At 50.6% G+C, this 16130-nt stretch overlaps 1 protein-coding gene across 5 annotated transcripts in view; it reads left to right on the top strand.

Annotated features, from left to right (window-relative positions):
- The window catches only part of PKNOX2 (PBX/knotted 1 homeobox 2), a 274750-nt gene that overhangs the window by 175427 nt on the left and 83193 nt on the right, over nt 1-16130 (top strand). The window contains exon 1 of one of the 5 annotated variants that reach the window (XM_070048073.1): nt 14237-14484. The exons of the other annotated variants lie outside the window; for them this stretch is intronic. The gene's annotated coding sequence lies outside the window, so the exon portion shown is untranslated. Of the gene's footprint in view, nt 1-14236; nt 14485-16130 lie in introns of those variants that run through there. 5 annotated transcript variants of the gene reach the window in all.

The raw sequence follows: 16130 nt of genomic DNA on the forward strand, positions 1-16130 counted from the left end.
TGGTCCTAGCCCAGCTCCTGCCGAGCCCTGGCACAGTGGATGTCTCTGTCTTCAGGAGGCAGCAGCAAGGCTGAGGGCCACAGAGAAAGGGAGCCCTGACTGCTGATGACCTCTGAGGTGGGAAATCCCTAGGTTCCAGTTCCTCAAGAGCCAGCTAGTGTAGCTGAGTGTTCATGGGTTGGATTATGAGCTCTGTTTGGAAAAGATGGTTTTCCACTGATCAGTCAGCCCTCTGATTGCTAGAGGAAGCTCTGGCTTACAGATCCACATGGACTCAGAGCATGGCTCTGCGGTTTGCACATTAGGCTGCTTAGGTTTTCTGACCGCTGTCTCTGTGTCTTTGGGAGCATCCTACTTACCTCATGGGGCTTCTGTGAGGATTAGATGAGAGAAAATGCAAGAAGGGGCCTCACGCAATGTCTAGGACATTGGAAACACTCAGAAATGTGTCACCTTTCCACGGGCCTCCCCAGAAGCCCCCACGTGCTTCCTCCCCTCTCCTCATACTGAAGTCACTGCTTCCCAGGTACTGTGGACACAGAGGAAGGGTGAGTGGCTCTGATTTCTCCAGGTCTCCCCATTGCTCGGCCTCCTGGGCAGCTGCTGAGTGGGCCTCCACCCCCATCTCCCCATGCCTTTTCCTGTAGACGTGGCCACAGGCTTTCCGTCCAGCCTCTGACTTTTCTCCCTGAGTCTGGTTTTTTGTATTTTGTGTTTTGGTAGATTTTGTAGATATTCCCATAATAATACATGGAATTTTTCTTTATATTGATTAAGCTTGGTTTTTTGTTTTTTGACAGATAGAGTTAGACAGTGAGAGAGAGAGACAGAGAGAAAGGTCTTCCTTTTTCCGTTGGTTCACCCCCCCACCAAATGACCACTATGACCAGAGCTACGCCAATCTGAAGCTAGGAGCCAGTGCTTCCTCCTGGTCTCCCATGCGGGTGCAGGGCCCAAGCACTTGGGCCATCCTCCACTGCCTTCCCAGGCCACAGCAGAGAGCTGGACTGGAAGAGGGGCAACCAGGACAGAACCAGCACCCCAACCAGGACCAGAACCCGTGGTGCTGGTGCCACAGGCAGAGGATTAGCCTAGTGAGCTGTGGCGCCGGCCGAGTCTGGTTTCTAACAAGGCCTGTTCCCTCTTCTCTGGACCCTAACTCAGCTGGGTAGCCTTTTCTTGGCCACTGCCCCTCTCTGGGCCCCACATGTGTTCCTTATCAGTGAACAAGAGCTGCCTAAGGAACTTTTTCTCCTGCTGTCCTGTGGTCCTCAGAGTCTCATCTCCCACCTGCTCCCCATCCAGGTGTCACGTGGAAAGTTGTTGGCCTCATGTGCAGCCTTGCTTGGGCGGATCTTTGTCTTAGAGTCCAGAACCTACAATGAAAACTTGAAACATGCACAAAATAGCTCTTCCCTACTGCAGAAAGAGAGCTGCATCTCACAAGGACCTGGGAGAGGGGACTGCAGCCAGGGAGCTTCTGAAGGGCAGGGTGACGGCCTACTGGCTGTGGTGGTGAACACATTTTATTTTTTTAAAGATTTATTTGTTTGATTGGCAGAGTTACAGACTGAGACAGGGAGAGACAGAGAGATCTTCCATCTGCTGGTTTACTCCCCAGATGGTTGCAGTCGCCACAGCTGGGCCAATCCATAGCCAGGAGCTTCTTCCGGGTCTCCCACGTAGGTGCAGGGGCCCAAGGACGTGGACCATCTTCTACTGCTTTCCCAGGCCATAGCAGAAAGCAGGAGCAGAAGAGGAGCAGCTGAGATTTGAACCTGCACCCATATGGGACGCCAGCACTGCAGGCGGAGGCTTAACCTACTATGCATGCCACAGTGCTGACCCTGGTGTTTAACACATTTAAATATGATATTTTTAAAACTATCCTAAAAACTTGTTTTTTTTTTTTTTTGACCTAAGTATGTGATGAACTACTTTCCAGGTCAAAATAAGTAGATTGACTCCATTATTTTCTTTATTTAAAAAAAAAAATTTTTATTTTATTTATTTGAAGGACAGAGCTGCAGAGAGAGGTAGAGACAGGGAGAGAGAGAGGTCTTCCTTCCGCTGATTCATTCCCCAGATGGTCACAATGGCCACAGCTGGGACGATCCGAAGCCAGGAGCTTCTTCTGGGTCTCCCATGCTAGCAGAGGAGCCCAAGGACTTGGGCCATCTTCTACTGATTTCCTAGGTCATAGCAGAGAGCTGGATCAGAAGTGGAGCATCTGGGACAAGAGCTGGTGCCCATATGGGATGCCAGAGCTTCAGGCCAGGGCTTTAACCTGCTGCCCCAGACTCCATTATTTTCAATTACTACAGAGTTTTCTATTAAATACATATTGAAATGATGCTTTCATTATTTTTAAGTTAAAAGTAAAGTATGTGTGAGAGAAAACACAAACAGTATAAAAGATATAAAATGAAAGATCTGCCTTCCATCCCTAATCTTCACCCACAAGGCTTGTGGTCCAGGGAAAACCACATAAATGCCTTCTGATTTTAGTTATCTGGTGGCAAACATTTTTTATACTAAGTAATACACTTGAGTCTCAGTTTATCTATTTATCTATTAACTCCCTAAAGTGAAAGTAGAGGAAATTAGCACACATTCTCCCTCTTCCAACTGGTGTGAGTTTGATAGTTTTTTATCAAACTGTATTTTATAGTATCCTTATTATATATTATTACTATAATCTATATTATATGTTAATAGTGTCATTATATTATATAATTTTATTTTAATATATAAATTTATATTATTATATAAACTAATGTATTAATAACAATTAATGGTATGTTAACTATAATCATATATAATACATAAGCTAATATGTATTATATTAATAATAATCAATACATAATATATACCATAAACTAATATTAATTTAAATTTACTATATAGGTATAATATATTAAAATATATATTATATATTATATATATATTATATATAAATATATATATTTATATATATATAAAATATATATTATATATATTTAACTATATTAAAATATAGTTATATATTTTAATATATAAAATAGACTAGTAATGCTATTAATATGTTAATATATTATATTAATAGTATATGATTATATTATATATTATATTATAGTGATGTGTTAATAGTGTTACTATAGTCTATTTTATATATTACCATATAATATAGATTATAATAACTGTATAATATATAGTAATATATTTATTTAAAATAAAAATATAGTAATATATTTATTTAAAATGAATAGATATAATATTATAAATCTTCATGTAAAATAGTAAATAATGTATTATGCTAAATAATATATAACATACATATTTTATAGGGTATATCACTATGTATGCTATATAATACTATATGCTATGTAATAAATTTACAAGAGGCATTCAACAGTTCAATGAAAAATTCAGTTAAAAGATTAACATGTGGGGTAGACATTTGGCCTAGCAGATAAGATGCCTGAATCCCATATCAAAGTTCCTGGCTTCAGTTCCCAGCTCTAGCTTCTGATTCCAGCTTCACACCACTGTAGACCCTGGAACACAGCAGGTTATGGCTCAAATAGTTGGGTCCCTGTCACCCATTCTGGAGACCTGGCTTTAGCCTCTTCCTGGCCACAGCAGTGGCAGGCATTACGGAAATGAACCTGCAGATGGGAGCTCTCTGTCTGCTGACTCTCTCTGTAACACTGTCTCTTAAATAAATAAATTGTTTTTAAAAATTAAAAGCCATGAAGTTTCCATGAATTGCTTGAAGCCCCCTCATATAGAATATTATAATATAGTATATAGCATTATATAATCATATTTTATATATAATACTATAAAGTATACTATGTAATACTAGCTTAACATATAGTACATATTATACTATGTAATACCATATAATACAGTATATAGTGTTACATATTTTACATAGTATATAGTATTGTATGTAGTGCTATATATTATATATGACAGAGTATACTATACACTATTAGATATTACATATATACTATACAGATATATGATGCTACATATTCTATAGTATATTGAGTATAATAATAGTACATTGCTGTTTTTCCATTGCTAAGATTTAGACGATGCATACTCTGTTAATAGCTACAGTCGTCTCTACATTCTGACTATAGATGGAAATATATTAAAGTGTTAAACCCACAACCCTGAACTAAACAGTGGGCAATGTGACTGTGGAAAAGGAAACTGAATCTGTAGTTACTGCTTGGCTGCCGCAAAAGAACCTCCTGGGCGTCGTGGGGCGATGCCAGCCCCTCAGCTTCCCTCCATCCCTTCCCCTCTGCAGGGTCATGCTGAGCGGCTGCTGTCCTGTGTATGTGGTGTCCACTTCCTGGGATCGCTTTGCTCTGCCGGAATGTGTGTGGGAAATAAACTGTGGTTCCCACGTCTCCCACTGACTTTATCTTCACATTCGATCTGTGCCTGACTGAGCTCAGAATCCCGGGTTCCACGCCTTTTTCTCTTGGGTTTTGATGGCTTCCGCTGTCTTGTTTCCAAGCTGGTAATGAGGAGCCTAGGACACTTGGGTTTTCTTTTCCCGTTAAAGTTGTTTCTTGCTTTATTTCCTCTCGCGGCCTCAGTTTTCTCCCTCTGGAGCTTCCACTGCCCAGCCTACTGCCTGGCACATAGTAGGTGCCAATAAATTATTAGTGCGCTTGTGATGCCTTGGACCTTGGTTCCAGAAAGGACTCCATGCTCAACCTGCCCTGAACTTGGCCCGGTGTCCTCAGCTGGGCAGAGAGCAAGTCAGACGTCCTAGTCAGAAGGAGCTCAGTCCCAAAGTTCAAGTCCTCCCTGCTCTAGAAATGGGGAAGTAGTCACTTTCTGAAGGCTGAAGGTGCAGCACAGCCATTGCCACTGCCTCCTGCTGTTCGTGTGAGCCCATCTCTCCAGCACTCTACCTTCCCGATAACTCTGTGAGGGCCTCCGTCCCTCTTAGCCTCCCCGCACCCACCCCTGCTCCCCAGCCTTTCTCAGCACACAGCACACCTGGCCCCTGCTAGCGAGACAAGCCCTCACCATGGCTAGCGTCTCAGGAAATGACATCCTTTCCTTATTTTTATGAACTCCAGGACAGAGACAAGCAGGCTGCTCTTAGTGCAGAGCTCTGAGCAGAAACAGCCAAGTCCTAAAAAGAGCTGCTCCACGGCCGGCGCTGCGGCTCACTAGGCTAATCCTCTGCCTGCAGCGCCGGCACACCCAGTTCTAGTCCTGGTTGGGGCGCTGGGTTCTGTCCCAGTTGCCCCTCTTCCAGGCCAGCTCTGCTGTGGCCCGGGAGTGCAGTGGAGGATGGCCCAAGTGCTTGGGCCCTGCACCCCATGGGAGACCAGGAGAAGCACCTGGCTCCTGGCTTTGGATCAGCGCGGTGTGCCAGCCACAGAGCGCTGGCCGCAGCAGCCATTGGAGGGTGAACCAACGGAAAAAGGAAGACCTTTCTCTTTGTCTCTCTCTCTCTCTCTCACTGTCCACTCTGCCTGTCGGGGGAAAAAAAAAAAAAAAAAAAAAAAAAAAACGAAAAAAAAAAAACTGCTCCACTTCCAATCCAGTCTCTGGCTCTACATCTGTAACTGTCTTTCAAATAAATAAATACATGAGAGAGAGAGAAAGATAGACCCAAAAGCACCCACAGTCAGCAGGGATCTGGCCCAAGTTCCAGCAAACTGGTGCCCTACTGGAGTCACCTGGGATGGGGATCCTGCCTACTCCTCCTTCCCACCCTGGAGACCAGCTCTGGGAGCAGACGTCCCCCAGCAGATGTGGCCTGGTTGCTCAGATCAACCTGCTCTGGACAGAACCTCTAGATCTGGGAGTCAAGGCATGCTATTCCTTTTCCCAGGGCAGGCCTGACCCTGCAAGACCTGGATTAACAAGGGCTCTGTTCCCAGGAGATTAGTGTCTATTCCAAGTTGGAGCATTCTAATTGGTCCCCGAGGGCCAGAGTCCATTGTGCCAAGCTGTCTTCTCCTCTTTTCCCAACCCCTGGTCCTCGCCCTGGTGCAAGAAAGGGGTCCAGCTTACTGGAGAGAGGAGTGGGGACAGTGGAGGAACAGTCTTGAACTTCAGATCCACAAAGATTGTGTGCTGAAGGCAGGACTCTCTCTGCAGAGCCCAGAATGACAGGAAATGAGCTGTTGCTGTAAGAGGCGGCAGTAGGGTTCAGTGTGAGTGCTGCCAGTGTCAGGGACCTGCTACTAAAAGGAAATGCCCCTACTTTGTGTCTCAGGTGCCACCGAGAAGGCCAGAGGATACAAAAGCTTTTCCTATTAGAAGTGAGAGAACCATGGGCCACTCTCCCAGGCTGGAGGTGAAGGGGACAGGGATGGGCAGGGCACACACAGGAGCCAGTGGGAGGTAGAACACAGTCCGGGTGGCCTGTCCTGCTGTCTAGTTGCCTCCTGTGTTGGAGGCCCTGAGTCACAAGCCCAGTGCGAGCCTAAGGAGGTGTCCTCTCTGGCCGCCTGCACAGACAGCTGCCTGGACTGCCCCTGGGCTGAGAGAGGAAGGAGATCTGGAGAGGAAAGCGTGCAGGAAGGGGAGCGAGCCAGGACTCAGGGAGGCAGGACGGGGACGGAGATGTTCCCGAAGCACCGGGCGTCCCAACTTGAAAAAATGAATACTGCCCAAAGGACAGTCTTCCCAGAGACACCGCCCAGTGTGCCTTCGCCAGAAGCGAGGGCTGATCAGTTGCACTCCAGAGCAGGGCTACAGCTGTGGGGTCTTTGAAAAGCCATGGATTGGGAAGGGTAGGACAGCCAAGGGGGACGGTCACGGAGCCAGCTGACTGTGCGCTCTGGTCCACCTCTGCCCCCTGGCCCTGCAGGGCCCCTCAGCCAGGCTGACAAGAAGGAGACACTGCAGGAATTCTAGGCAAGGTGGTCAGGCCTGGCCCCAGTGCGCTGGGACAAGAACAGGCATGCATTGTCAAACCTACTGCCTACATTCCCAGAGGCCTGCTCCCAGACAGCCAAAACACAGGCTCAGACGCCCAGTAACATTTGCTTTAAAAAATAAATTTTTTTATTTATCTGAAAAGCAGAGCTACAGAGAGAGAGAGAGAGAGAGAGAGAGAGATCTTCCACCGGCTGGTTCTCTCCCAAATGACCACAGTGGCCAGGGCCAGGAGTTAGGAGGTTCATCTGGGTCTCCCATGTGGGTAGCAGGGGCCCAAGCATTTGGGCCGACCTCTGCTGTTTTTCCAGGCACATTAGCAGGGAGCTGGATTGGAGTGGAGCAACTGAGGATCGAACCAATGCCCATATAGGATGCTGGCATTGCAGGCTGTGCCACATGCGGCCCCTAATATAGTCCTCACCACGTATTTCCATCCTCTCGTGTTGGTTCTTTAAGCTTGGCCCTTCCCTCTCTCACTGAACACAAGTCCCCTGGGTCTGCCGGCAGAGACTCACCATCTGCCAGCACCCAGCACACCTGAGGGTTTCCCTCTCTGTCTCTCCTCTATTTGGATCATGAGACCCCTGCTTCTTTTTTCTTTTTCTTTAAGGTTTTATTTATTTATTCAAAAGACAGAGTTACAGAGAGGCAGAGCGAGTAAGAGAGAGAGAGAGAGGGAGAGAGAGAGAGAGAGAGGTCTTCCATCCACTGGTTCACTCCCCAAATGGCCACAATGGCTGGAGCTGGGCCGATCTGAAGCCAGAAGCCAAGAGTTCTTCCAGGTCTCTCATGTGGGTACAGAAGCCCAAGTACTTTGGCCACCCTCCACTGCTTTCCCAGGCCATAGTGGAGAGCTGGATCGGAAGTGGAGCAGCCGGGAGTTGAACCAGCACCCACAAGGGATGCCGCCATTGTAGGTGGCCACTTTACCCGCTACGCCACAGTGCCAGCCCCATGACCCCTACTTATTGCTATCAGCACTTCCACTTTTCCATGTCCCACTCAGTCTGTTTTTATAAAATAACAAGAGTAGAATGCAATAAAGTATTTAAATACATTTGGAGAAACACTGTGCTACCAGGACAGGACCAACCAAAAGCAACTGTTGCTGTGTAGGTAGCTCCATGTGGAAGGCAGAAGGTGCATGTGTACCTATGAGAGCCCAACAAAGAACAAACAGCAATTGGTGGTGTCAACATGACATCATTCTTTTTTAAGATTTATTTTATTTGAAAGTCAAGATTACAGAGAGAGGGAGAGACAGAGAGGTTTTCCATCTGCTGGTTCATTCCCCAAATGGCTGCAACAGCCAGAGCTGGGCCAGACCAAAGCTAAGAGCCAGGAGCTTCTTCCAGGTCTCCCATGTAGGTACAGGAGCCCAAGCACTTGGGCCATTTCCCCTGCTTTCCCAGGAAGGCCATTTCCCTCTGCTTTCCCCCTGCATTAGCAGGAAGCTGGACCAGAAGTGGAGCAGCTGGGACTCCTAGCTGCACACATATGGGATGCCAGTGCCACAGGTGATGGTTTAACACACTGTGCCACAGCGCCAGCCCCTGTGATATCATTCTTTGAAATTCTGGACACATCAAAGGGCAGCAGCCATGTCCCAAAGCACAGGTGGCAGCTTATTCTTTCTTTTTTTTTTAATTTTAAGAGATTTATTTATTTATTTATTTGAAAGTCTGAGTTACACAGAGAGAGAAGGAGAGGCAGAGAGAGAGAGGTCTTTCATCCGCTGGTTCACTCCCCAACTGGCTGCAACTGCTGGAGCTGCACTGATCTGAAACCAGAAGCCAGGAACTTCCTCTGGGTCTTCCACATGGGTGCAGGGGCCTAAGGACTTGGGCCATCTTCCACTGCTTTCTCAGGCCACAACAGAGAGCTGGATCGGAAGTGGAGGCGCGGGGACTCAAACTGGCGCCCATGTGGGATGTGGGCACTGCGAGCGGCCGCTTTACCCGCTTCTGTCCCAGGCAGCTTGTCCTAACAATGAGCCTTGCCTCCCCGTCCTCCGGGGCTTCACACCTGCTCTGGTGTTCTGTGCTTCACTCGGAGCCTTCTCAGGGAAACACTCAAGCTCTAAGATTGGACTGTGTGTAACAGCTAGAAACTGCCTCAACTCTCAGACTCATTTTTCTCCTCCATGAATGGGCATAATGTGACTGTTGAGAAACATAAGCAAGATTGACTATATACACTTAGTGTGGTACCTGGTGAGGAGTCAAATAAAGGGTAGTTGTTGTGAATTCTGTATTAGCATCTCACCCCTACCCAATTTTACTCAAGAAAGAACTAACAAACTCATTCTCACTGAGGTCCACATGGCTGGGGTGGCAGGCAAGGAGTATATAGAAGGGATCTTCAAAAAGTTCTTGAAAAAGGTATCTCATGCATGGATTTTAACATTATTTTGTACCAAAATAAATGCATCTTTTAATTCCATTTTTCTTTGACTTTTTGGAGGTGGCCTCATGTACTCAGGCTCTATAAGGAGGTGGACATCAGGAAGTCACTTTGCAAAGCACTCTCCCTTCCCACCCCCACCCCAGAAGGAAACTGCAAGGCAGAGCCACTGCTGTGGCTGTTGGGGAGCAGAGGGGCCACTGGCCCCTGGGCACTGGGCACATGGACTGGGCAGGTGGGAAGCAGATATTTTTCAGATCATAGAAACACACACAGTGAAAAACCCCACCCCATCCTGACTGAGAGGATGATTCTGGAGCGGGAAGTGAAGGAGGGCCATATGAATGCGCAGAGCTCAGAGCAAAGTTTGGATGAAGAGAAGGTCTGGTTTTCTAAGGCAAAACACCTTGCCAGCAGCAAGAAACACAGCAGAAGTTCTCGTGGAAGCATCTTAGGTCTGCCCCGCCAGTGTGACTCTGGGGGCCAGGGATGGACTCACTACCCATTGTCACTTCTCCCATCACAGCTGTCGCCTCCCTTCTCTGGGGATTGCTATTCTTGGCAGCTCAGGAACAGTGCACCTGCCCTGGTTGCAACGGCAGTGAGGACCACAAACAGAGTGAGTGTTTCCTCCTGGTCCTGGTCTTGATGCTGTAGACTCTACCCTAGTCTCCCTCCCCTTTTCTTACGTGTTCCACCTGGGCCACCACAGTGGGTGCCTATTGGCTGAGAATGGGTGTATCAAGAATGAGTGATTTTCATTGATAATATGAACCCAGCCCAGAGAGCCGCGTGCTATTCTAACCCTGACTCTTGACCACTATTTACGTATTTCTGGAGCCGAGTTTAAAGATTCGGCACCAGACGCCATCCTGCCAGGGAATGTGGTACAGTCCTTCTCAGGGAGAAAAGGGGCCTGCCTGACCCTTTTAGGATTTTCTGGCTCCAGAACAACCTGCGATTATTGCAGATGAGGGACAGCATGGCTTCAGGGTCCCTTGCCCCTGTGGCTGCATCACCACCGCCCCTCCCCTGCTGCCCCCACTTGCCCTGCTGCATCAGCCACCTCCCTGCCCACTTTAGACAGCTCCCTTCTGCTTTCCCTGCCTGTCCCAGCATCCCTGGAGTGTCCTGGGCCCTTACAGGCCTGCCTCCAAGAAAACAGAGGCTTATCCAAGAGAGGGAGGCAGGTAGGGCTGCAGGGAGGCGGCTGGCTCTCCGCAGAACGGAGGCCTCCTCCCTTCTGGGATCCCCAGTGTCTGACCTGTTTGTCTGTCTCCGTTGAGTTGTGAGCCTCCAGGGCCAGGCTGGAGGTTGTTTTCTCAGCTCAGTTCCTGAGCGGCTGCTGTCAGCTCTCAACAAATAATAATAAACCTGGGAACCAGGGTTGTCAAGAGGGACTTCAGTCCCTGGGTTCATTTTTAGATTTGTTTCTCTGTGTGTGTGTGTGTGTGTGCAGACAAGAGAGCACGTGATGATGTCCTGGGGGGTAGGCTGGGGCTCCCAGGTGCCCTGGCCATCTACCCCGGCTGCCACCCTGTGGAGGAGCTGGAGGGCTCTCCCCTGTCCCTGATTGCTGCCACTGCTTGCTTGTTTAAAAGGAAAGTAATTGAATAAAAGGCCTCAAGCTCTCTCCCGTTCCTGTGCCACCCCACCGCTCCCACTCATATTGTTTGTGGAGTGATGTGGTGGGGGTAGGGAGGAGCCTAGAGATGAAAAGGAAAAGGCAGAAGTCCCTCTCTAGGTTTGGGGGTTATTTGAGTGATGAGCATAGAGCCAAGGCAATGGGCCTGGGGTAGGGGTGGGCTCATGTCAGGCCCAGGGCAGCAACTGAGCCCTCAGCCCTTTTCCTGGGGTGCAACACCGGGGAGCGTCTCCCAGCAAAGACAAAAAATGCTGTAAGTTGAGCATCACTGGCAGAAGCAGGACCCAGCTGGGGCGAGTCTGAGGCTTAGGACCACCCTCATGAGCACTTACTTCTCAGCAGGTGAAACCTACTGGAGGTCATCGCTGCCATCCCCCTGCCTCCATGTAGAACTTCCTTCCGTGAGAAGAACGCAAGGACAGTGCTCACCCTTACCACCCCAGAGCTTCTTTCTTCCTCTCCTTCTTTCTGGTTTTTTGTTTTATTTTGTTTAAAGGAACCAAAGGGGGAAAAATTGCCAAGTTGTAAAGTGCTTAAAGAGGAGATGAGAATCTTCATCAAAATGCTAAAAGCTGGAGGGGGAGAGTGATGTGAAAACTCTTGCCTGCTATTTATGGGATTGATTCTCGGATCAGGAAGAAGCAAGCAGTTGGATGAAAGGAATTATTGTTAAGCTCCTCGGCAGGAAGATCTAATGGACAATTGCCGCTATCAGGGGGAATTAAATTGCTGTTTCAGTTTGTAAAATATATCAGTGGCTTTTTGAAGCCAGCGAAGGTGTGACAGCCAGGCAGGGAGAAGGCGGGGGCTCTCTGGCCCTGGTGTGGGCAGTGGGAGCAGCAGGGGGCAGAGGGCTGGCCAGCAGAGCCTAAGATGCCACACTTCCATGCCAAATTCAGAAACAGCTGAGCCGGGGGAGCAACCGGCCGAGGCTGCAGCCTGGAAGCCTGGGTTCTGGTGGGCTGGGAGCCCCCTATGCCAGGGCCACCCGCCAGCCAGCAGCAGGGCCAGGAGACGGCTCTCCTCTCTGGGAAACCCTGGCAGGCTGTGGTGGCTTAATCAAGCGTTCTGCCTAGTAGGACCACAGCCTCCCTGGCCAAGCGGCAGACACGTAGGGACCTGGGGTGGACCACCCCCCACCGCCTCTGCCAAGAATGGGGTCTCTAGAGCAAGCCTGTGCTCATCTCTGGGTTGGGTTGTCAGTGAGTATGCAACAGTGACCTGTGGGCCCAGCCACATGGAGAACACGTTGCTATTCCAGCTAAAGCACAATGACATGGCCTTGGGGGTAGAGAAAGGAGAGAGGATAGAAATAAGACTGCAAGTCTTTGGGGAGACACCATCTTTAGGGGGGGGTAGGGAGAGGTCTCCAAGGTCTCTGGTTTCACAGAGGCTGTTAACCCCTCCCAAAGCCACGTGGCAGTTACAGGCTGATGTGGAGCCGAAGGAGGTGGGGAGAGAGAGAGAGAGAGAGAGAGAGAGAGAGAGATTGTTTCAACTCTCAGGGATTTCAAAGCCCAAAGCAGCCCTAGCCACATCTCATGCTAGCTCCCGCCCTGCCCCCACTCTGTCCCCTGGAGACCAACGTCATGATACTGGGACATAATCTGGCACTACCTCCCAAGTAGGCGTCCCAGAAAGGTCGCAAATTACAATGAGTGCAGAGAACTAAGAGCGGCCACAAGGCCCTGTTATCTTGGTCTCGGCTTCTTGCTGAAACCAACAGAGAATCATTTCCCACTGAGGGGCACCAGGGACCTGGCTGGGATCCGGGCCGGGCGTGGTGCATCCTGGGCCTTGGGTCATTATGCAGCCAGCCAGCCTCAGGACACACAGTGGACAAGGGTTCCTCTCCCACCTGTCCATTCTTCAGAAGTGCAGGCACAGCCACCCACCCTGGCTCCCAGGCCTCACTCTAAACTTGACCTTGTCAGACTGCAGGGGGTTCCATGTGCCCCCCAGCATTCCAAGGTCAGAAAGACAGGCAGGAAGTGGCCTATCCCAGCCCCCTGTGTTCTGGTCTCCTAAGTCCCTGGGCCCCAAGCTTTGCCCTGGTACCCTCAGCACAGGGGCAAAAAGGCTCCTAGGGCGTGTGCCCCCCTCCATCCACCACCCTTCCTTCATCCTCCTCTTCATGGCCCTTCACTTCTCCCTCTTTTCAATCTGCAAAACAGCTTTCACAGCAACTGATCCCTGCCCACATTTAAAAGCTTCCCAGGCCACAGCTTGGTCTTCTCTCTCTCTCTCTCTCTCCCCTGCTGCGTCTTCCACCACCCGGACCAGCCTTATCCCCGTCACTGCCCAGTTCTCAGTACTGCCTCCATGCGCTGAGCCGCAGGGAACACGCGGTTCCTGTGGACACTCTGCTTTCAGCCTGTGATTTCCAGCCCTTACTGGGCTCTGCAGAGAGACCTGTGTGTGCGTGTGTGCGTGTGTGTGTGTGTGTGTGCACCCGCATGCCTCCGTTTCTTTAGATAAATCCACAGAGTCACATGAAATCAGTGACAGGTTGACACCGTTATTTCAAGATTCATCGCTCTGAGTTGCCAGCAGAGGAGCCCAGCCAACTCCTTCCCACCACCAACACTTTTTTTCCAGGCATAATTTATAGCACTGGGGTGAATTTGTTTCCAAAAGATGAATATCACACTATCAGCAACAGCTGCCTCTCATTTTTATTTGTTTTTAAATTTGACTCGAAGTCCAATTCTCCATACACATCCGAAGCGACTGATTACATGATTTAGTAAACAGGTTATATTATATAATGCAATTAAAGTGGGGCCCTGCGACGCCACCTACAGGCCGCTTCTGGGAAGGGCGCCAGGCCAGAGACCCCCAAGGGACCAGGCTTGCTTTCGAAAGCAGAAAGCAAAGAACCGGCATTGCTCCAGAGTTGAGGCGGCAGCCCCAGAGGGAGAGGCCGAAGCCAGCCAGGTTACGAGTGAGTGCGGCGTTTCGACCCCTCCTGCTGAGTTCACTGTGTTATTTCAGCCTCCTGCAACTCTGTCTAGACGTCAGGACCCAGGTCTGGGCAGCTGCTCAGAAGGGACGGCCTGGGGATAGGTGTGGAGGGGGAACCTGGGCGTCTCTGCTGGGGCCATCCAGGGCCCTGGCTCTCTGGCCTCCCCCACTCTCAAGCGAGACAGCGTGGAGGAGAAGGCGGAGGGAGCTGGCTGGCCTGCAATGAAGCTATAATCCAGCTCTTTCCACTCAGTTCAGCAAGCATGTGGGCAGAGACTCTGCAAAAGCTCTGGGGAAGCCCTTTCGGTCTGCAGTCCTGGCAGGAAGGTGACGTGCGCGGGCCGCAGAGAAGTGGCATGTCACTCTCAGTGTGGCAGACTTTCCGCCCTAAACACGGGTGCCACCAGTCCTGGGAACTGGGAGCTGAGGCCAACCGCACACGTCCCCCTCGTGCAAATCCCAGTGTGCAGAAGAGAAAACTGAGACCCAGGCAGGCACCGGGACTTCCAGGGCTTCTCCTTGCGCCAAGGACAGGAAAATCATGAAAATGTTGCAGGACAGAGGTGAGAAGTGGTCCTGGGGACGACCCCTGGGGGCATCTCTTAGCCGCTGTGGGGCAAGGAGGAAGGGGAAGAGGGGAGAAGGGAGACAGGGAGGGAGGGACCCCTATGCTGCCCTGAGCTACAACCCTGTTCAGATGACTGAAGCCCTAGAGTCTCAAGCATTTTCCTAAGAGTGGGTGACATCACAGAAGACAGACCCGCCAGGAGATATGGGGCTTGCAGAATCAGAAGGGCGTTTGATGTGGTGTGTATGGGGGAGTGGGGTCCCGAGCCCAGGGAAACGGGACGATGCGAATATCACCCCCACCACCACCTCCACACCTGTGCCAGCCATTGCCGGGCTCCAGTTTGGGGCAGGCTGGTTTGACAGCAAGGGGCCCTTCCTCCCTCTCCTGCCTCTGTGCTGGACACAATTTAGTCTCTGCTAGGGTCAGGGGCCAGGAACAGATGCTGTCAGGCCAGCTGGCCAGGGAGTTTCCAATTAGACTGTTTCTCATCCTCCAGGCCCTGAGCCCCCAACCCTGGCATCCCGGCCCAATTACTGCCCGGCAGCATTAACCCCTTGGTGCCCCCAGGCCGTTAATGGAATGTTAATTGGTCTAATGGGTTTCATGTCAACAAGTCCTAATGAGCTGCTTCCTAACAAGGCTGGTGTTTTTTCTAAGCCTGTTTGTCAACACTGGAGTTTCCGAGGTGTGGGACCAGGAGCAGAGGTGGGGGGAGCAGGAGTGGAGGAGGTGCAGGGGGAGGGGTACCCTCAGATGTTTCTTCGAGCCCTGTGCCTCCCCGGCTCCTGGGCGCTCTAACGTGGCGACGGCTGTCAGTCACACAAATGATTGCTTCTTGGAGATCCCTGCCGGGTTGAGTGTTGCATTTGAGGCGTTTTCTCTCGGCGCAGCCAGATCATAAAGGCTTTTGCCATGAGCCTCTGCTGGACGGGGAGACCTCTCGTCACTAAACTTCCTCGCCTGTCCTCCATTTGCAGTCTTTGGCTGTGCTCCCTTGAATGCCCTGGTGTCTGGTGACAAGCGCGGAGGCCTCTGGACAGAGCCTCTGACCAAAGCTCTTGGAAGCTCTGAGCAGGGGGAGGGGGAGGGGAGGTTTGCCGGGCCTTAGGCTCCCTCCTCCCATCCCAGCTCCCAAAGTGCAAAGAAGGCAGGGCTCCTCCAGGGCGGAGTTCCAGCCGCTGCCCCAGCCCATCTCAGATGAGTGGATCTTCCTCCTCTCCTCTCCGCAGGCCGGCGATGGCCTCCGGCCCCATGCGGCTGAGCTCCCCACGAGGGTCAGCGGTGCAGGCCCCTGTGGCTGAGTGAGCAGGGAGTGGAAATAAGCCCCTGATGAAAAGGCCTCCTGTTCTGCAAGGGACGCCCCTCCTGTGGCCTCTGGTGACCCCAGGGAGGAGGAGGGGCCCTGGCCAGCTGGGTCCTCAGAAAATTGTTCCCGGGGCCCCTGCTGGGGCTGGCCCGGCGGGCTCGGCACTGAGAAACCTCTCAGCCTCTTGTCTCCCTGCACAGACCACTCCTAGCCCTGACTGCGTCTGGGGGACCCTTCGTCCCATTCACGGGGCAGGGGACAAAAGAACTGGAGTGAAAGGCTCCTTGCCGAGCTTCCTTTGCTTTGCTTTCCCTGCAAAGTTTCCTTGGAAC

This window comes from Oryctolagus cuniculus, chromosome 1 (assembly GCF_964237555.1).
Source record: "Oryctolagus cuniculus chromosome 1, mOryCun1.1, whole genome shotgun sequence".
In the NCBI taxonomy this organism is placed as follows: Eukaryota; Metazoa; Chordata; class Mammalia; order Lagomorpha; family Leporidae; genus Oryctolagus; species Oryctolagus cuniculus.